The sequence below is a fragment of the Canis lupus genome, chromosome 22, assembly GCF_048164855.1.
Source record: "Canis lupus baileyi chromosome 22, mCanLup2.hap1, whole genome shotgun sequence".
Taxonomy (NCBI): domain Eukaryota; kingdom Metazoa; phylum Chordata; class Mammalia; order Carnivora; family Canidae; genus Canis; species Canis lupus.
Genome location: NC_132859.1, coordinates 37,332,541 through 37,354,361, shown reverse-complemented (window position 1 = coordinate 37,354,361; position 21,821 = coordinate 37,332,541). Strand labels below are relative to the sequence as shown.

The 21,821-nt window shown below is 34.5% G+C and overlaps 1 protein-coding gene across 15 annotated transcripts in view; it reads right to left on the bottom strand.

Moving 5' to 3' along the window:
- Nucleotides 1-21,821, bottom strand: part of RBMS3 (RNA binding motif single stranded interacting protein 3) — a 1,291,910-nt gene that overhangs the window by 822,751 nt on the left and 447,338 nt on the right. For 2 of the 15 annotated variants that reach the window (XM_072793067.1, XM_072793070.1), the window contains one exon: nucleotides 11,202-11,267. The exons of the other annotated variants lie outside the window; for them this stretch is intronic. The gene's annotated coding sequence lies outside the window, so the exon portion shown is untranslated. The remainder of the gene's footprint in view (nucleotides 1-11,201; nucleotides 11,268-21,821) is intronic. 15 annotated transcript variants of the gene reach the window in all.

Genomic DNA, 21,821 nt, shown 5'->3' with positions numbered 1-21,821 from the left:
TATCAAGGGAGTGACACAAGCTGGTTTATCTCTCTCCATCTCTCAACTCAGTTCACTAAAGTCCATCACCATATTGGCTTCTCTATTGAGCAACCTCATAATGCCAAGATAGCTACCAGTAGCTTCAGAATTTTATCTTTATAAGCCTAAATCCAAAGGAAAAAAAAAAAAAAAGTGAATTCTTAGAAGAAGCTCCAGAAAATTCTAGGTATCACTCTGATTGGATTGACCTGGGTGACATCACCCCTGAACTAAACACTGAGGTTACGGCAGTCCTCTGAACAGGAAGGCCTGAATTACAAGTCCCCTTCTTTGAGGTCCACGTCAACCTCATACATTGAAAGCTGAAGTTATTCAGGGAGAAATTTTGCTAATTCTACCCCCAAAATAGTATATGGAATCTGGACAGGCACAATCAAAGATACACATTAAGGCACAGAGAATATTTTAGAGGTTCATTGCTAATATTTGAATGGTATTTCTCTCCTAGTACTCAAAGACAAATAGTTGGTAACAGATTCCAACCTCAGGGTAGAATAAAGTTTAAAATTGGTAAAATTTTACTTTTCTATAGATTTGTATTAGAGAAATACCTATTATTTTATTTTCTTGACTGAATACCCCTATCCAATTTGTTAACATTAAGAATGTTGTTCAATACCTGTAATACTGATTTGTCAATGTGTTGTCCTTCTCCCACCAACTGGGCCAATGTCAAATAAAACGATGTAACCCACAGTCACTATTCTCCTTGACTCATTCTGTAGTAGTCACCAATTACCAAGTTCCTACCATGTATTAGATCTGTGCTAAGTATTTTCAACACAAAATCTCTAACCTTCAAACCAACAGACTATGTTCCCTGTCCAAAGCAATAACAGATGATAAATGGTGGAACCACATTTTGAACCAAAACTGGTCAAAAGGCCCTCTTGGGTTTTTCTCTTGTACTAAGCTGCTTTGCACTTACTGAACTTGATTCTGTCAAGTACATCTTCTTTTGTACTTTGAGTTTAAACTTGTTCCCACTTTACGAGTATCAATCTTTCAGATATCCAGTTTGTTACTGCTGAAGCTCTGCTGTTTGGGGCTGCCTTCTGTAACAGTTCTGGTGCAACTTAATTCTGGTGCTTTCCAACATTATGAGTATGAATGGATAATTACACTTTGTTACTGATTCTATTACAGTCAAGTTAGATTAGTTATCCATTTCTGAATGCAACATGTGCCTTTTCAGTTCCATTCCTTTTTCATAGTGCTCACTGGAAAATCTTTCCAAATATTACAACTATGAAGAGTACACCCATCTACATATATAAAAATCGTACCACTAAAGGTTTACTTTAATACATTGCTATGGTCTTTGGGAAGATAATTTTGCAATATACATCAAGATTCTTGACCATAAACATATCCTTTGACCCAACAAACCCATTTCTTGGGATTAATCTTAAGAAAATAAAGATGTATGCATGGGGCTAAATTAATAAACAAACAAGCACATACACACATATTGTAGCATTATTTTTAACAGTGAAAGAATTAGAAACATCTGAATTTTCAACATCATAGGAGATTGCTTAGTAACATATTAATGTACATGTCATTGACAATCACAATGTACAGGTGACAAAATAGTATGTACAGATTGATTTAATTTTAGAAGATATGGTGATTGGCCCTTCCAGATTTACTCATGATCCTCTCTACCCTGCTCTCTGCCCCAGGAAACTGGGGCACTATTCAGTAGGCACTTCTGATCTCCGCTTTCAGTTGGGTTCAGACAATGGGAAGCCCCAGCACAATATCTGAGACAAGGAGGAGAGAAGGAGATTAGGGTATTTATTCTCTTTTCTCTCCTTGTGAATTACTTGAGCTGGCTAAGTCTCTTCAATGAAGGACAGTGCTTCTCTCAAGGTAGAAGGTTTTTTCTCTACTCTCTCTTTCCAGATTCCAATAATCACAGCCTCCCCTTATCCCTTCATCAACAGGCCTGGGGTTAGTAACAGCTCCTTTACTATTACTAGCCCTAGGTTACTGCACCACTCCTGTGCTTCCCCTATGTTTACCCACGCATATAATCTGACTATGCCATCTGTTTCCCACCAGGATCTTGACTAACATAACACAAATATAAACACAGTCACTCATAAAAGGGGAAAGAAATCTTACAATATACCACAAAAAACCAACAATGGATATCTCACTAGGTGGTAGTATTAAGAATAATTTTGATTTTTTCTCCTTATGTGTTTCTGTACTTTCCAAATTTATATAATCAATATATAATATTTCTCAGAGTTCGAAATAACCACAAGTATTATGTTCTTACAAATCTAACTTATGGCAAATGTCAGCTCTTCAGTAAATTTTCCCCTGATCACATATGCACTAAACTTGCCACTCTCTAAACTGAATTTTTCCTCCATTTATTTTCTATGCTATCTACACAACACTCATAATTTCCTGGCAGTGAGGCTCTCTTTAAATGTATATGCATTTATTTATACCAGCCTTACTCAATGAGGGATTTAAGAGAGCACAATTTGTATATAGCAATTCTCTTCTCTGAGATTAAAATCTCAAAATCTTGGGAGGGCAGGGGCCATGCTTTATGCTCTCTCTATTCCCTACTGTACCTATTACACAGTAGACAATCAATAAACATGGATAGAATAAATGAAATCTATAGAAGAGATTTAAAATCTCATTTCTGTCATTTCAACTTCCTTCCTATCAACTCTCCTCTATAAGCAATAAAAATGAATCATTTGAATTCAATTTCTCTACAGATCCATCTTCTAGTGAAAGTGCAAATCAGGATTGAAATAGCTTGAGGCAAGCAGTCTGAGGGACTTGGGAAAAACAGAGGGTTGGGAAAAGCCACTATGAAAGTACAATAATGAGTTCTTGGATAATCAAGAGGTGGCTAGGTTTTATGACTTAAACTTTCTCACTAATAACAATTCTTGAGATTTTAGTTTCAGACCTCTAAAATATATCATCGGAGGAAAAAATCTGAATAGCAGTATTTGGATTAGTTGGGTCATAATTATTCATTGTGGAAAATGAACCAGCCTTACAGAAGATCAAATTGTGACCTGATTCCAAGCACCATTTCTTACTTGCTATTTCTATTTTTTTCAACCTCCTACTATAAACAGAGTCAGTGAGTCTAATTAAGTATTTGAATAGTCACCAAATGCAATGTTCTAAGTTCAATTTCAGCAACTGTTGAGAAATACACTCCTGAGAGAGCAAAATGATACTCTCCGACCCTACAGGGGTGGCTGGCCAAAGTGACAGAAAAAGTTACCACCATTATTCTGGAAGAATCCTTGCTGTGGTCTTTACTTCTGAAAATCCTAACCCTATTGGGTATCTCACCACTTCCATGGTGGTTGCAAGTAAATGAGAAACAGATATTGACACAAGTTGAGATATGCCCCAAACATAAACCTGGTATTCTAAGCCCCTAAGACACCAGGAGAAGGAGCTCTGTGTCTCCTTTTTCAGGGGTTCTGAGTAGTACCTCCAGTAGAGCAAGTAAAGCACAGTGGAGACAGTATCTCTGGCTTATTTTCATGGGCTTTGACAGTAAAAAGGGGAAGGGGGACAACTGTCTGCTACCTCCCCCAAGAAGTTCTGGATCTTGCTGTCTCATAAAAATTTATTTTATTACAATCTGGATTCACATACTGCTGGTCTCACCCTTTGCCTATAATACGATTGCCTTTCAATGTTTCCCAGACCACATGTTGTTCAGCCACCCAATATGTACTCCCATGTGGTTCTTATTATTAAAATAACATTATCAAGAGGGAGTTCCAGGACCAATGACAAGAACTGAACATGTCCAGATGCCACCAATACCTCTGATTCATTATCTTGAGTCTAGTGGTATTCCTACCTTGCCCCAGTTATCTTGTCTGTTTTCACACAATATCTATTCTAAAATCAGTGATTTAAAGAACACATTTCATCCCTATCAACTGAATACACAATGTGCATTTTTCTCTGTAAACCATTTACTAAATACATTCACTGTACTCGGCTTTTAACTGACAAATTCTCTATTCTAATACAATAAATATCCTTCCTGTTATACATTACTAGCAATGGTTTGTCACTTTTCAGAGTCGGAATACCCCAATATATAATTCTCCACTGCCCCCCTCAGGCATGTAGAATTCTCAAGTTTCTCATTATTAAAATCTGCACTCAGGAATTTGATCGACTAATTCACATTGAAGTATAATAGTTTATACTTTTTTCTAGATTTTTCTATTCTAAAATATAGAATGTTTAAATTAAGAGGACGTATCTCTAAAGACAGATTTCAGGTAGTGATGGCAGGTGTTGAGTTTTTGGGGTGGGGGTGTTTTCAGAAGAATTAACTTCATAGAGTTTTCCCGACCCTGATATGTACATTCATAAAGGTCCCATGTCAGGTTGCTCTGCATAAGAATAATAGCAGTCATAGTACATCAATAACAGTTTCTGCTATTACTCATACTACTATTTATTAAGTGCCTTTTCAGAATTGGGAAATGAATTTTAAAATTTAAAACTGCAATACTATGAAATTGCCCATTATTCTCATTTTATGGTAAAGAAACATAATTTGGTCAAAACCACCCAACTAACTAAAAGCAGAGCTGGGATTTCAACTCATGGCTATACTCATGGTCTTAGCCATTATGGTCTGCTTTTTGGTTTTGGTGATCTCAAATAAATTGAACTTGTAAGATATTTATTGGAGACTCATTTTTGACTGGAGACTCATTTTTGCCTTTAAAATTTGTTTTTCTCAGTACTATCTGGTCAATATCATGAGGGGAAGGTGATCAACTGTATTTGAACCTCTCAAGGTTTTCAGTAACCTCATTGTTGATCTGGTCATTTCTATACTTCATGGAAAGCCTACTTGTGATAAATTTTTCTATTAAAGTTATTTATTTTTCCTCCCCAGCCTTCCCAACTAATGAAAAATATATATATATTCTGAAGGGAAAATTAAAGCTTGCATTAATCCAACTTGATTACTAATCAAAAAGAAAGAAGGAAAAATGAATTGATAAGATAAAATTTGTCTGTTCTAAGTTGATGATGCTATGGGAAGAGGGGTGCCTTCAAACAATACTGGGAAGGATATAAATTGATAAAAGTTTTCTGTAGAACAACTGAATAATATGACCCAGGTATTCCACTTTTTTGAACTTGCTTTTTTGTTTTTGTTTTAAGATTGATTGATTGATTAGAGAAAGAGAGAAAGAACTTGCACATGTGAGCTGGGGGAGAGACAGAAGGAGAGAATCTTCAAGCAGACTCCCTGCTGAGTGCTGAGCCTGATGTGGGGCTCAATCTCACAACCCATGAGATCATGACCTAAACCAAAAACATGAGTCTGAGACTTTACTGAGACACCCACGGGCCCCTGAACTTGTTTTAATTAAATAATCAGAAACACATCTAATAATTCATGAGGATATCTGTCATTGTATTGGGGGGAGGAGAAAATAACCTAAATATATAATAATGGGGGATAGCTAAACAAATTTGGTACATTTATATGACAGAGTAATATGCAGTAACTAGAATGTTTTCAAATAATTCTTAAGGAAATGAAAATTTGCTAAAAATAGAATAGTAAGTGGGAAAAACAGATATAAACCGTATGCTTTAAACACATGTAAATTTCTGAAAATATTCTGAAAATAACAGTTATTACACCAACAGATTCATTGTTGTTAGAGCTAAGTAATGGGATTGTGGATCATGTGTTGCTGCTTTGTTATGCATTTTTTTAACTTCCCTCATGTTTTGAACAAATATATATTACTTAGAATAATTTTGGGGTTCCTGGGTGGGTCAGTAGGTTCAGCAGTGTGCCTTCGGCTCAGGTCATGATCTTAGGATCCTGGGATCGAGCCCCTGCTAAGGATGGAGTCTGCTTTTCACTCTGCCCTTCTCCCCACTCATGATCATGCTATTTCTCTCTCTCTCTCTCTCATAAGGTTTTTTTTTAATCTTTAAAAACAGAAGAAAAATAATTTCTAAAATAAAACTCAAAATAGAACGTTTTGCTTATATAAAATAAGAATGATCTGTCCTCTTTTTATTTTTGGCCAATTTCGATATTTCATTATTTGAGGTTGATTCCTTTCAACAGATTATTTATGTTTTTTTTTTCAACAGATTATTTATGTTTTAAGATGTAGTTGCGATATTTCAATTCTGGCCCCCCAAAGACTCACACCAAACTTCTCTATGTATTATTAGCTACTGACAAAAAGATATAGAAAAATTAGTACAGTATAATTAAACCATTCAAGGTCAATTCTATGAGCCTGGAATACATAATGTAAATGAATGCAAGTGTCACTCATCACTTTCTTGTTACAAATTTCCTCTAGCAAAATGCAATGTGATGATTAAATTGTATGGAATGGTGACCAGGGTGTGGTTAGTATTCTTTAAAATTGTTGGCAAAAATACCAGAGAGAAGAAACAATAAGAGGGGGGAATCATTATTACACAATAAAGGAACTATTTCATATCTGCCTTGCTTCATATAAGGATGTAAAGATGATATAAAGATTTAATATTGCAAAGGAAAGGGAAAGTGGTAAATCTTAGGAATTCAGGTCTAATCAATCAGGAATAACCATGTATGATCTACAGGCCCCACGAATCCAAGCACAGTTTCTTAAAAATAAATAGATATCTAGTTCCGTACCTAGAAATAGTAAAAAGGGAACATTTATAACTCATGAATTGATGGTAAAGTATACACTCACCAAAGATGGTATACAGTCACTTGTTCACTGATTATTTGATTCATTTATTCAGTTGAGAATTTACTGAGTCGCTGATATGTGCGACATCCAAATTAAGGTTCTAATCTAAATTGATCTCTAATTTATAGTAACCAATGTATGACTGGTGGTGTCCCTCGGATGCTCACTGACAATGAGATTGCTGAACCACACTACATATCCATGGAATCAGAACTTCTTGGGGTAGGGCCAAAAAATAAAAATTGTTACCAAGCTCCTTGGGTGATTCCTATGATCATTATTTTTTAAAATAATACATTCCTTTTTCTTCTACAGACACAATTTGTTCATGAAACATAGTAAGCAGCAATGGGAAAATGTAGTTTACAATATATCAAAGGAATAGACCCATAGTTGCTAGCAAAAGTGAAGCAATTAAGGATATTTAATACCATGATTTTAGTGCTTTTTGTCAATTTAACTTTATTACAATAGTGTATTTTAGAATAAACAACTACAAAATGTTACCTATGGGCTGTAAGGAAGATCATGAATCATTAACCTTGGTTTAAACTAGAACTAGATTTGTTAGATCAATGGCTGACTCAGAATACAACTAAAATAAAAATGTTTATGTGTGTTAGTATGAAGGAAATTAGATATTTTGAAGCCTAATTTCTGGAGTTACAATTTGTTAAGCCATGGGAAGAAGTATGACTTCTCCAGAAAATGAAATAGGTAATGCTACATTTAATTTCTGGGTAGATAGCCTGCAGGTTCTGAAAAGCAAGTAATCAATATTTAGTTTGGAAAACTAAGAGGAACTATAATTTATTGAGAATTTACCATGTGAAAATTGGTAAAGTAAGAACCTTATTAAATTATCCCAATCACCTACAAAATCTAAGAGGTAGATAATATCAGTACATTATCCCCACTTAAAAGATGAGTAAATAAAGGCATATGGAGATTAAATATTTTTAAGGCCACAAATCAATAGTCTACAGCTTATATACAAGCTATTGTTTAAAAACAACAAAAAAAGAGTTTGTAAGGAAGCAAAAACCAACAACAAAAATGTCATAGCTTAGTAAATTAAAGAACAACAATGAAAATAATTTAAAAATCATACTAAAAGATATAATACCCAAGGCTTTTACTTGTATACCATTGATCAAGGATCACAGAACCATAGAGGACTAATGAAGAAAGAAAACTTCATTTTGTCCAACTGTGTCTACTGTAAATGAGGCATCTGAGGTCCCAAGAACTAAAGTGACTGGTGACAGGTAAGCTCTGAATGCAGATGCTCAAACACTCATGAATAGAGTGGCCCACCTCACCCTCCATTTCATGGGTCCTGGAGTTCTTCCTTCAAATCAGTGTGTTACTCAGATGAGCTTTACAGTCAGCACATTGGAAAGCAGATACGTTTTTAATCTAATATATAATTTTCCTACTATAAAACCACAGTGGGTAACATTTGAAATGTGAAGTATATAAAAAGGACCCATTTATTTGGTTTGCCATTTTTGGAATCCAAGCTAAACTCATGTTCCCTTCATCCCTTCCTCTCAAGTTCTTACTTCTGTATGTTATCATCATGGCCATCATTATTATCTTTACATTTCTCATTTGATAGTTCAATTTCTCATTTGATACTTCAACCTCACAAACTTTACCTGTCATCCAACTCTCTTCCGTGTTCTCCGTTTGGAGTAATAGACTTGAACTCCCAGTCCATTAATGCTACCCTTAAACTGTAACAGCTTGGATTAGCTACTTAACTATTTGAATCTAAGTTTCTCCACTTTGAAAAATGAACATAGTAATGTCTAGTTCATAAAGTTGTTGTGGGAATTAAACCTAGGTTAAAATATCTTACTTTATTGACTAGTACAACAGGTGTTCAAAATATAAATGACTTCCCCTTCTTTCATCTGAATGTTTAAATTTAGCAGCTGCCATCATTCTGCTATGATGCTATTCTGTTACCATCTTCCCCTCTTCTCCCACTTGCCCTTTTCTCTTGCCTCAGAAAACCTCTTCTTCAGTTTTGACTTTCTAAATTTCACATTTGAGTGTTTTCTGTGTTCTCTGGGTCTTTAAAGAGGAAAAAAGACAGAGAAGTAATGAAAGTGAGCAATTTAGCTGTCAATGAGTTTTTCTCATTTTTTCCCTTTTGTTTCAATCCTCTTTTCCATTGTTGCTTAAGATAAATCCTGTTTATTCTGTTCTCATAATGCATGTTGCTATCTGAGGTATCCATTCAAAAGAGGGAATGCTTTTTCACTGGCAGTAATCTACAGAAACATCTGTTAGGATAACTTACTCTAGTCATGTTATTGACAGGAGATTGCCACCCAGAGATGATTGAAAATAAGTTAATTTTTTTTTAAAGCCTCAACTTTTGTTGTTTTTCAGTCATGCTCCACAGAAGTACTTAATTTTCCAAGGCCCTTCTTTCTTAAAATAATCAGCTCCCCAAACCTTTGGAATATAACTCATTTTAAAATTCACACTGTTGAGCTATAGGGATGAAAGAAAGATCTTAGGGCTTGAAAAGAGAGAAAAACATGTGCAAAAGGCAGGGGGTAGGTCATGGAACCACGTATAAAAGAGAAAAAATTATAGAAGTACAAGAGTGCAGAGTCAGGGGCTGAAGTTTTAAAAATAAATTTTACCCTCTATAAAATAACATGCTGCTCCAAGGGAAGAGAGCTGTGTCTCTGATATCATTGATATCATGGAGATACAATTTATATTCAGCTCTTGAACTCATAATTCTAGGTAGAATTTCAGCTGTATTAACCCATAGCCAGAAACATGGTTCTAAATAGCATTTATAAAATGTGTAGTTGGCCTCAAGGATATGAATACCCAACAATAACAAAAAAGTACTTTTCATTTCATAGTCTTGGAATCCTCACTTCAGAGTGGATTGGTCCAAGAGAAAACATTCTTAAACATTGAATTAGAGTCTTTTTAATGATATGTATATAAATATTCATTTAAGTCAAATGAACTTTCTTGGCAGACTTACTGAAAACCTGATTGTCCCAGGCCTGCAGCTGGCCAGGAATCTGTGGGAGCAGGGTCAGGGAGGCATGCCTTCCTTCCTGTCTGCCAGCTCTTGTCTGCAGCTGAGCAGGACAGGAGGGCTTTGAAGGGAGGGAGGTTTGTGATGAGAAGGGTGACTTGGAGGTTTCTCAAAGATCAGGTACATGAATGCAGCTAAAATTGTTTCTCTTCTTCACTGTCATTTGCCTCAAAATGGCTCATAGTTTTCAGAGAAAGTTCAATAATCTTTTTCCCTCACTACTTTGTTAACTTAAGATATTTACTAGGCACCTACTGGAAAAAAAAACACACACACACAACAAAGCAAAACAAGGCAGATTAGGTCCTTTACAACATATAGCTTATATTCCATTCATTCTACTTTATTGAGCACTTCCAATAAGCCATAAGCTAGGCAAGGCCTAGGTACTATGGATTTAAAGATGGAACAAGAGAGCCCTATTGCCAAAAAGTGCATTGTTGGGTTCATTCAGCAGCCTTGCATGCAAATAACTCTGTGGTGAGATAAATGCTAGGAGTTGTCTGTACAAAGTGCTTCCTAATTATCTAGATAATGAAAACATTGCCAGTATCCCTCCCACATTTCTAATATCTTAAAGAAAAACTGCATCTGTTAGGTCTCAGTCAGCTGCTAAATTTACGAGCTAGGGAAAACAGATACTCTGGTAAACTAAAACCAGTAATTTTAAACAGAGAAAGCATTAGATGGCATTATATTGGGACTGCATATCTAAATTTTCTGTTCTCTATTCTGATGGAATATGTTTTAAAATGCATATAATACATGCTCACCCCAAGGGTTTCATCAAAAAGTATTATTTTCCAATGCTGGTTTAAATAATGAAAAGGTTTATGGGAATGAAATGTTAAGGTAATAAGACTTAGATATTAGATGTCACCTACTGATCTCCATTAAATTGTTTTGTGCAGGATACATGAATCTGCTGTAAAATTGCTAAAGCAGATCACAAGAATATTAGGTCAAATATGGTCAATGGTAGGTCTCTTAGTTTATGAAACATAAGTACTTAGCAAAATTAAAGTAATAAAACTGATTAAAATAAAAGTTATATAAATGAAGCTTTTTACATTATTTAGGTTGAGTTTTCCTAAATGCCAGCCCCTTCTCTAAAATAAATGCTAATATCAAGGATGTAAAAAGAAACTTTTTTTGCCTTACTGTTGCTTTATACAGCCCTATGCTCTGTATTTCTTAGACCTCAGTACTGCCTATTACACCTCAATAGGCAGTATGCAAATCCAGAATTGACTTTTATAGAGACGATCCCATTCAAAACTAATAAAAAACCCTGAAGTTTTAATAATATTTGCTATACTTACTATGGAAGAGAAGCCAGTTATAGTTTTCCATCAGTTCTAGGGTGCCATTGATTGCAGCATGCACCACTATTTTATATATTATATGAAAGATTTGAAAAGTTGTCAATTAAAAATAGCACAGGTTTTATTATCACTTAGAATCTTTATTTGATACTTGTTGAAAAACATCTATTAGATTTACGAAGAAATAGAATTTTAACTCTACCACTCTTGTGTAAACATAAAATATATATAAATATTTTATATATCAATCATAACACATATATCAAACATATATATGTGAAATAAAAGTATTCATAACATTCTATCATATTCCGAATCTGAATTTTTTGTATCACTTTTCAACTCAGATGTCACTATCCATGTTTCTGTATAGATTTCATTCTCTAAACTGACAAGATGGTTACTGATGCAGCTTTTCTTAAGAGGATATTCCATTAGTGTCTCTGAGCTGCCTGTCCAAGCTTCTAATACCGAGTCTGCCAGTCTTGAAGTTGACTTTTTCTAAATCTTTAAAAATTTTTTTTTAATTTAAATTCAATTAGCATATAATGTATTATTGGTTTCAAAGGTAGAGGTCAGTGATTCATCAGTCTTATGTAACCCAGCGCTCATTACATCATGTGCCCTCCTTCCCATCCATCACTCAGTAACCCCGCTCCCCCTACTCCTCTCCCCTCCAGCAATCCTAAGTTTGTTTCCTATGACTGAGAATCTCTTATGGTTTATCTCCCTCTCTGATATCATCTTATTTTATTTTTTCCTCTCTTCCCCTATGATCTTCTGTTTGTTTCTTAAATTCTACATATGAGTGAAATCTTATGATAACTGTCTTTCTCTGATTGACTTATTTCATTCAGCATAATACCCTTTAGTTCCATCCACATTATTGCAAATGGCAAGATTTCATATTTCTTTTTGATGGCTGAGTAGTAGTCCATTGTGTGTGTGTGTGTGTGTATATATATATTACATCTGCTTAATCTCTTTCTAAATCTTAACAGAATGGGTTAATGGAAGGTTTTAAGGTAATAAGCAGAATTCAGATACTCAATTAGTCTTCCTCAGTGTGTATAGAATCAAATACTGAGAGTTGAAGTAGTATAGATATGCCAGCATAGATCCCAACCAAATCTGCTCATGAGCAGGCAATGACTATTATGCTGAGACATAGCCTGACAAAAAGAGATTGTGAGATGTCATGATTTGTAAGGCTCATTGCAATTTCAGAAAGGTTAGAACGTGAAGACATGCACCCTAGAAATAAAGTGAAATAAAGCAACCCCCAAATTAAGCTATTCAGGATAGCACATTTCTCTGACATTCTTATGATTCATATATTAACATATATACTATATAATAATAGTGTTTACATATTAAACTATATATCAATCATAACACAATAATGTATCACCAGATACTTCATATAATGTTAGCAAAACTGATTTCTAGGCTTTATTATGGACAAAAAGAGCAAAAATGGTGTCCTCTCTAAGGGATCAAAAGAGTAATTACCAATAATATAAAGAATATTTAGCTTGAGCAAAGTATACCTATGTAGTATTAAAGGTGCACAAAATAGGGCAGCCTGGGTGGCTCGGAGGTTTAGCACCGCCTTCAGCCCAGGACGTGATCCCAGGGTGTGATCCTGGAGACCGGGGACCGAGTCCCACGTCAGGCTTCCTGCATGGAGCCTTCTTCTCCCTCTGCCTGTGTCTCTGTCTCTCTCTCTCTCTCTGTGTGTCTCTCATGAATAAATAAATAAAATCTTTAAAAAATAAATGAATAAAGGTGCACAAAATAGAAGCTAGGAAAAAAGGAAAGACTCTCTTCCCCATCCTTGACCTATAAAAACATTGAAAATGTGCAATTGGGAAGAGCCAATAAAAATAGAATAAGTAAAGGCTTCAGGATGGAGAAAAGGTTTTGCTGCATTTTTTTGCAAAATTCCTATGAAAAAGACATTTCCCTTCTGTTAAACTTTCTACAAAGAAATGCTGGATTCTGAAAAATACCATACAGAATTTTTAAAAGGAAGAATATCCATGTGGAGTAACAGGGCAATTTAAATGATACACAGATTGGTAGTATGTTGTCCAAAATGAGCTTACACTAGGGACTTGTCCTGTGTTTAGACTTCAAGGCACATACTAGATATGGACAAGAAGTATTCTAATAAGTTTCTCTGCCCATTAGCAATACTATTCTGACATATGTACTAAGTAGATCATAGAGTACAGAGGTTTTTCACCTATTTAAAGCCTCTAAACTATCTCAAGGGCAGCATCTTTACCACCTTTAAATTTCTACATCACTGATAATACATGCCACGTAATTAACACTTAATGATATAGTCCATCATATTAATTTTGCAGGACCATAATGGGTATGTGCAAGAATAAATGAAGGATGAGGTCAGAAAGATGAATTTAAATTGGGAGCCCTGTTATCAGTTCTCCTGATAAATGTTAGTGAACGTGCCTAATTAATAACCCAAATCCTCATTAGAAATTCACTCAAGTGTTTTTTGAACTGATAGGGATTTTGTGGATCTTCGATTTTGCTTCAGTAAACAGTGCTGTAGTATTTCATAAGATTTTCAAACATGTAAATGTAAGGAATCTAACAAGTAAATGTAGTTGATAAATGTGATGGCATGTGGAAATGCAGATATAATTTAATATATGAAAATATATTAAATTTCCTTAAGTCAATATTAGTAATACTATATGTGATGTTATTTATGTAATATAGAACATATAGTCATATCTTTTCATCTACATACCGATATCCATCTATTCGTCTCCCTGTCTTTATCAATCTATATGGTAAATCATGAAGTGGTACAAATGGTTCTACATGGTTTGACTTCATCCCTGCCTACTTCTTCAAGCATATGACTGCTTCTTCTTGTACCCTAGGCTCCAGCCATAGAGCAGTCTAGAACTATCTGCCTACAGATCTTGAAGCCATTATTTGTACTACTGTCTCTTTGAACACCTTCTTGACAGCTGCCAAGCACCTTATCATGCTTCATACATCATTTATCCCATTACCAGTTGTAAAAGGAAGCCACTGTAGTCAGTGCTTTACACTGGGCCATCGGTGACGTGAGAGCTATAATGTGAGAAAAAATTTTCAACTGCATTTGTTCCAGACATTAAAGTGGTTACTGCATTTGAAAACAAAACTGACCATGACAATAATAAAATTTTGAATGTATTTTCTGAAAACTGGGGCTACAGATTTAACATTCTGATATGCATATTTCACTTTAGCACAAGATCCTCATGACAACAGATTAAGCAAAAATTCTTAAATAGTTTCTCATATTTCTCTTCCAGGCCAATAATTCATAGTGAAAAATAAATTATGAAAAATAAAGAAGGTGTTAAAGAAAAATTTTAGACTCCTCAAGATTATTATTGATGCGATTACTGTTTTAAATAAAATCACTAAAATATTTAATTGAGAAAACTATCTTCAAGACTGCTAAAGTAGTTATTACAAACTACTATGACAGAAATAAACTTTTTTTTCCTGAAATGTGTTATTTGGTAATTTATTTTTAACAAATCCTGCATGTGTCTACAGAAGAAAGCTCCTGCTCTGAATTAAAATTAATTTTAAGTTTACTCAAAGAACAAATCTGGGATATAATATTTAATAGAGTTAGCCTCAATGGAACGTAAATTCCATTTAAGTGGTTACTGCATTTGAAAACAAAACTGACCATGACTATAATAAAATTTTGAATGTATTTTCTGAAAACTGGGGCTACAGATTTAATATTCTGATATGCATATTTCACTAAACAGATGGAAGTCACAAAATGAACTGATGATTCAAACAATACCAAATCAAGGTGAAGAATAGAGTACATTTATATATGTAAAATATATATACTGAAGGAGTATTTGATTTAATAGAGTTTCCTTCAGCTTTTAGATTTTTAACTCATAAAATTATTTTTATAGAAGCTTTTAGCTTCAGGAAGAACTTTTAAATGAATACATAAAGATATCTTGGGGTGTCTGGGTGGCTCAGTTGGTTAAGCATCTGACTCTATTGCAGCTCAGATCATGATCTCAGGTTCATGATACAGAGCCCTGAGTCTTCTCTTTGCTGAAATGTGAAGGCTGCTTGAGATTCCCTCTCCCTCTCTTCCTCTGCTCCTTGTCCCATTTATGTGGGTATGTGCTCTCTTTCCCTAATGAATAAATAAATCTTTAAAATAAATAAATAAAAATGCCAATAGGTATCACAAAATAAATGCTGTTTCATTCAGAAGACTAAATTCATTGAGATAAAGAACATAATAGTGATTAAGCTATCATCTATGAAAATTCCTGAATTTTTTTTTAAATTTAATATATGAACATTTACTTTCTAAAAATGCTTACATTTCAGAAGGCCATAGATTAACAACAAAATTCCTTTTTTAGTTTACAGCTCCACCAGTGACATCACAGTCCTCTCTTCAAGTGGTGTTGGTAACCATTTGAATGCATATTGCAGAATTATTATTATTATTTTTAAAGATTTTACTTATTTATTCATGAAAAACAGAGAGAGAGAGAGAGAGAGAGAGAGAGTCAGAGACATAGGCAGAGGGAGAAGTAGGCCCCCTGCAAGAAGTCCGATGTAGGACTCGATCCTGGACCCCAGGATCATGCCCTGAACTAAAAGCAGATGCTCAACCACTGAGCCACCCAGGTGTCTCATCCTTGCAGAATTATTTAAGGTATTGACATTTTGTATATATCTGTGTTTGTATGTATTATCTCACTCATATTATTCTGCTTTTGTCTCAAAATGTAAAATAATTTTTATATCTCGGCACACAGATATACTAATACTCTTTGAAAAGCTGTTGAGTATCTTATGTGCCAGAATGGATGTCTTAGAATTTGTCTATTTATTTTTATCATTGTCTACTGGTTGAAATTTGGATTATTTCCTAACTTCAACTGTTATGAACCATTTTATTTTATTATCATGAATACCGTCTCCCAACATTGGGGTATGAAGCACACCCCGGTGAAAACAAATAAATTTGACATGTTGTTAACATGTTCTTGGAAGCACTGATGATCTACCAGTATAGTAAGTAACATCACACTGACGCCAGAAATGCAGTTTAATCTGGTGCCATGCACTTTATATCTGTGTCTCTCTAGAATTCATATATTGAAAATCAATCCTCAGCAAGATGGTATTTGGAGATGGAGTCTTTTGGAGGCAATTAGCTCATGATAGTGAAGCCCTCATGAATGGGATTACTGTTGTTTGATAAGAAGTAACCCAAAAGAGATGATCTCTCTTAGCCATGTGGGGTACAGCGAGAAGGTACCCATGTGCAAATCAGAAGAGGGCTCTCACATGGAACTGAACTGGTCAGAACCTTCATCCTGGTCTTCCATGCCTCCAGAACCTTGAGAAATGAATTTCTGTTCTTTTGGCCATTCAATTTATGGTATTTTTGTTGTAGCAGCCCAAACTAAGAGAATATCTCCAAACTATGAATTTGAGCATCTACAGAAGATGAAATCAATTTTCCTACAAAAAAACTACAACAGCAATAAACAATTAGGATAGAAAAGTATATATAAATACATATATATGTATATATACATATATACATGTGCACGCACACACACATACACACACACACACAGATAAACTGGCAATGCAGTGGATGTGCAGCCTTCCTGCGAAATGACAGAAGAAATGGATTGCACATTTGCAATGGTGGCTTCAGTAGATGACCCAGCCGGCTCTACAGATTCCAGGGAACACCATTTTCCTTTCTCTCTTCCACAAATAAGAGTATTTAGGAGCGGCTTTAGTTATTAAACTCTAAGATACCTCTCCTTCCAATCTCTGCTACTTAGCACTTCTCACTCTTTTGTAACCATTACTTACATTAAAATTTTCTTTTTTTATATTAAATTTCTTTGATTTGAAAATTCCTGAGTAGTTTTTGAGATGCAGACACTTTCCCTATACCTTGGAAAACCAAGATATATACTGATTCAGTGAGTGCACTGTTTTTCTAGTATATTTAGCAAGGCTCTTTCATGGTTATTCTTGACCTGAAATAGTGTAAGAATAAGCTGTTTTAGTGTTAAGCATATTTATTTCATATTTAACACCAATCTGATTTTTTATGTCAAAAAGATAGGTCTAGACAAAGAGAGATAACTTGAAGGCCAGTGATGTACTGTCTTGGAGATACACAGACTCATCAGATATATTCTAGATTTATTAAAGTCAAATCTATTACACTGTGGACTTAAGTAATATATGTATATGTTTAACTACATATTTAAATGCATTTATATATATGTAGATCTTTCATATGCATGCATTTATCCATGCTATCTGTACATGAGTATATATTTAGCACTTATTCTTTAAGCTTTTTAAGTCATATTCACATAAATTTTCACATAAACTCTCCTTAAAAAGATAATACTATTTGACTCTATGGGAAATGCCTATATTATCTTTCCTTATTTCTTTCTTTCTTGAATAAGCCTAAAAGTCATGATTTTTTTTTTAGAAAATTGGCAGACTAGATTATTTCAACATTTCTATGTTGAATCATTCAAATATATACATCAAGCCATTTTAGCTTCCTATTCAAACCCCCAATTTTTAATTCTCTATGAAATAGTTTCAGCTCTGAAGCCAAATAAAGATGTAAAACAGTTCTTTGTCAAGAATAAAAAGAAGATTACCTCATCAACTAGCTATGGAATAAGAGAACTAATTTAACTCAGATAATGGGGACAGTTTTTGGAACAAGGTGGTAATGAACTTACAAAACAGTAGAAAATATAATATTTAAAAAATTGTCACAGAAGTAGAGGTTGATGAAAAGAAATGCATCAATTTTTATTTTTTAATTGCTTTTTATTCTCTGCTGAAGCCTTCAACTCCCAAAGGGGTATAAGTGAGGGTCAGTGATTTTCTTAATTTTTGCTACCGTAGTGACATTTTCAACTAAGTTGATATATTTGGAAACAAAGCACTTAGAAATAGATTTAACAATGTAAAATTAAATTATAAGGATTGAACATAAAGTTCCATTTTTTATATGACTTAATTTTTAAAGGTTTTATTTATTTCTTTATTTAAGAGAGAGAGAGAAGGGAGAGAGAGAAAACGCACAAGAAGGGGGATGGAGAGGGAGAGAATCTCAAGCAGATTCCACGCCGAGCTAGAGCCTGATGGGGATCGACCTCACGACCCTGGGATCATGACCTGAGCCAAAACTAAGAGTCTGATACTTAACCAACGGAACTACCTAGGTGCCCGATGACTTAATTTTTTTAGACAAGTATTAGGTTCACAGCAAAACTGTGGGGAAGGTAAGAGATCTCCCATGTACCTCCTAGACATGCATAGCCTCCTCCATTATCAACATCTCCCACCAGTATAGTATACTTGTTACAACTGATGAACCTACAGCAATACATTATAATCACCCAAAGTCTATAGTTTACATTAGGGTTCATTCTTGGCCTTGTACATTCTATGGTTTGGACACATTTTTAATGGCATGTATCTGTCATTATAATATCATAAAGAATTATTTTCATTGTCCTAGAAATCCTTTGTGTTCTGCCTATTAGTTTCTCTCCTATCCTCAACCCTGGCAACCAATGATCTTTTTACTACTATCTCCATAGTTTTTCCTTTTCCAGAATCTCATATATTTGGAATCATGCAACATGTAGTTTTCTCAGATTGGCTTCTTTCATTTAGTAATATGCATTTCAATTTCTTCCAGGTCTTTCCATGACTTGATAGCTCCTTTTTTTTTAATGATGAATAATACTCTGTTGTCTGGATATAACACAGCTTATTTATCCACTCACCTACTAAAAACATCTTCGTTGCTTCCAAGTTTTGACAATTATAAATAAAGCTGCTATAACACCCATATGCAGGTTTTCACATGGACAAAAGATTACAAATCCTTTAGATAAGTATCAAGCAATGTGATTGCTGAATTGATGGTAAAGGAATTTTTTGTTTCATAAGAAACTGTCTTCCCATAGACATGGCCAACACGCACATGAGAAAATGCTCTACATCACTTGCCATCAGGGAAATACAAATCAAAACCACAATGAGATACCACCTCACACCAGTGAGAATGGGGAAAATTAACAAGGCAGGAAACTACAAATGTTGGAGAGGATGAGGAGAAAAGGGAACCCTCTTACACTGTTGGTGGGAATGTGAACTGGTGCAGCCAATCTGGAAAACTGTGTGGAGGTTTCTCAAAGAGTTAAAAATAGACCTGCCCTAAGACCCAGCAATTGCACTGCTTGGGATTTACCCCAAAGATGCAGATGCAGTGAAACGCCGGGACACCTGCAACCCGATGTTTCTAGCAGCAATGTCCACAATAGCCAAACTGTGGAAGGAGCCTCGGTGTCCATTGAAAGATGAATAGATAAAGAAGATGCGGTTTATGTATACAATGGAATATTACTCAGCCATTAGAAATGACAAATACCCACCATTTGCTTCAACGTGGATGGAACTGGAGGGTATTATGCTGAGTGAAATAAGTCAATTGGAGAAGAACAAACATTATATGTTCTCATTCATTTGGGGAATATAAATAATAGTGAAAGGGAATAGGAGGGAAGGGAGAAGAAATGGGTAGGAAATATCAGAAAGGGAGACAGAACATAAAGACTCCTAACTCTGGGAAATGAACTAGGGGTGATGGAAGGGGAGGAGGACAGGGGGTGGGGGTGAATGGGTGACGGGCACTGAGGGGGGCACTTGACGGAATGAGCACTGGGTGCTATTCTGTATGTTGGCAAATTGAACACCAATAAAAAATAAATTTATTAAAAAAAAAAGAAACTGTCTTCCAAAGTAGTCATACCATTTTGAATTCCACCAGCAAAAATGAGAGTTCTTGTTGCTCTGCATCCTCCTTTACCATTTGGTGTTATCAGTATTCAGGATTTTTCCCACTCTAAAAGGTACGCAGTAATATCTCATTGTCATTTTAATTTTCACTTACCTAATGACATATGATGTGGAACATACTTACATATGCTTATTTGCCATCTGTATATCTTCTATGGTGAGGTGTCTGTTAAGGTCTTTGTCCTAATAGAATTGGTTGTTTTTATCTTTTATTATTATTTAATTTTAAGAGTTCTTTGTATATTTTAGATAATAGTCCTTTTAACAGATATGAATTTGAAAATATTTTCTTTCAGTCTGTGGCTTGTTTTGTTCTCTTGACATTATCTTTTGTAGAGCATAAGTTTTTAATTGTAATAAAATACAATTTATCACTTCTTTCTTTCATAGATAGTGTTTTTTGTATGTCAAAAGGCATGGCCACAACCAAGGTCATCCAGGTTTTCTCCTGCTGTTTCTATGAAGTTTATAGTCATACATTTTACATGTAGGTCTATGATTCATTTTGAGCTAATTTTTGTGAAGAGTGTAGAGAGTCTGTGTCCAGTTTTTTGGGGTTTTTTTTTTTGCATGTTGGTGTTCAGTTGTTCCAACACCAATTATTGAAAATACTATCTTTGTTCCATTGCATTATCTTCCCTCCTTTGTTGAAGATCCACTTGACTATATGCAGGTCCATTTCTGGACTCTCTGTTCTGTTCCACTGATTTATTTTACTTTATTTTGACAATACACTATCTTGATTACTGCAGCCCCATAGTAAGTTTTGAAGTCAAGGAGTAACTGTCCTACAACATAATTTTTTTTCCTTCAATATTGTGCTGGATATTCTGGGTCTTTTGCCTCTCCACATAAACTTCAGAATCAGTTTGTCAATATCCACAAAAAAAAAAAATTGCTGGATTTTGATTGAGATTGTATTGACTACATAGACAAGTTGGTAAGAACTAACATTGTGACAATATTGAGTCTTCCCATCCATGAACTTGGAATATTCTCCACTTATTCAGTTCTTCAGTTTCTTTGCTTAGAGTTTTGTAGTTTTCCTCAAATAGATCTTAGGCGTAATGTGTTAAATTTATACCTAAATATTTCATTTTGCGGGATGCTAATGTATATGGTAATTGGTGTTTAATTTCAAATCCCACTTATTAATTGGTGGTATACAGGAAAGCTTTTGGCTTTTGTATATGAACCTTGTATCCTGTAACCTTACTATCATTGCTTATTACTTCCAATTCTTGTTTGCTAGTTCTTTCAGATTTTCTATATGGATGATTATGTCATCTGTGAACACAGAAATTTTTTTTTTCCCTTCTCAGTCTATATTCTTTTTATTTTCTTTACTTGTCTTATTGAATTAGCTAGGAGTTCCAATACAATGTTTGAAAAGAAGAGGTGGGAGAAAAGATCCCTGCCTTATATTTGATCTTAGGGGGAAAATATTGAGTTTCTCAACATTAAGTATGATATTAGATGTTTTTTGGAAACATATTTTATCAAGATCAAAGGTCCATTTTTAATCTCTTTAAAAGTAAGATAATGGTCTACTTTACATGTAAAAGGCTTTTATTTTGTTTGGCTTTTAAAATTTTTCAAAAATTTAAGAGTCCAGAATTCACATCATTTTAATTTTTATTTGTTAATTTAATGACTTCT